Source organism: Hylobates moloch, unplaced genomic scaffold (assembly GCF_009828535.3).
Source record: "Hylobates moloch isolate HMO894 unplaced genomic scaffold, HMol_V3 SCAFFOLD_14, whole genome shotgun sequence".
Lineage (NCBI taxonomy): Eukaryota > Metazoa > Chordata > Mammalia > Primates > Hylobatidae > Hylobates > Hylobates moloch.
In genome coordinates this window covers 85,221,770-85,222,964 of record NW_026652289.1, presented here as the reverse complement: position 1 = coordinate 85,222,964, position 1,195 = coordinate 85,221,770, and positions in this window count along the sequence as shown.

The window sequence follows — 1,195 nt, the reverse complement described above, 5'->3', positions numbered from 1 at the left end:
CTAGTTTAATCATGAGAAATCATGAGACAAATTCATATTGTGCAAAAACCAACAAAGTATCTGACCTGTACATTTCAAAACAGTCAAGTTCACAAAAAATAAGTGAAGACTGAGAAATTTGCAGATTGGAGAATACTTGATGTGTCAGGTAGACCCTACGATGGTACCCAGTGAACCTCATCTGTAAAAAAACACACTGCTTATGTTATTTCATGTGCTCTATTGAGTGGCCTCCTCTGTGTCTCACATGACCAACACACCTGAACTTAACATTTTTCCAATTCAGAGTTTTCCTAGAAAGTGGTTGTCTTGATATGAATGTAGTGGTCACAGGTCTGAAAAGTGCCATAAGGGCATCTGACAGTATTTAAAAGTTTACAGTAATCCAATCCCAATGACCACCTCTCAATATGCTGGCATTACAGGCATAAGCCACCACACCTGGCCTGTTGTTTAGCCTCTATCAGGTTTTCCATGCCTGTGCAAAATCTATTTTGAATCTCAGCTGCCAAAAATCTGGTGTGAAAAGATTTTTTTTGTTCAGGTCCAGATAAGTAGAAACTGCCAAAACCACCAACCACCATATACATATATAATATATATAATATATTTTGTATTCCACCCACCCGCTGTCATGATAATGCCCATTTGGTGACTTTGGGGCTGGGGGATTGCTGATATAATTCTGGTATTCAACAGAATACAAGGTTCCATAAAATTCCTGATGGAGAACGTGGAGTGAAAAAAAATTATCACAGAATTCCAACAAGGCTTGAAGGCAGAATTATCTTTAGAAAACTAAGCCTGTATTAATAAAAAAAAATCATGATATGAAAATATAATTTATATTTCTTGTCACTAACATTCCTCAATCTTGGTCTTTGGTATCCAGAAACTTTGTCGGCCAAAATATGTTCAGTGGGATCCTGTAGATATGTTCCTAAATGATATCTGAAAATGGGCCTTTCTGGGGTATGTGAGGCATAGGATATCTCTGAAAAGACAGAGGTTACTGACGCTTAAAGGAATTACTTGGTAATAAAGAATGTGATGGGGAGATCAAATGTGGACAAGACTTCCTTGAGTTTTATGATGGCTTCCTGAAGTAGATAGATTTATGTATGGAAGGTAAATACATGCGGAAATCTGCTTGGCTATTTTTTCTATGTGTCCATTCATCTCTTGAGGCCATTTT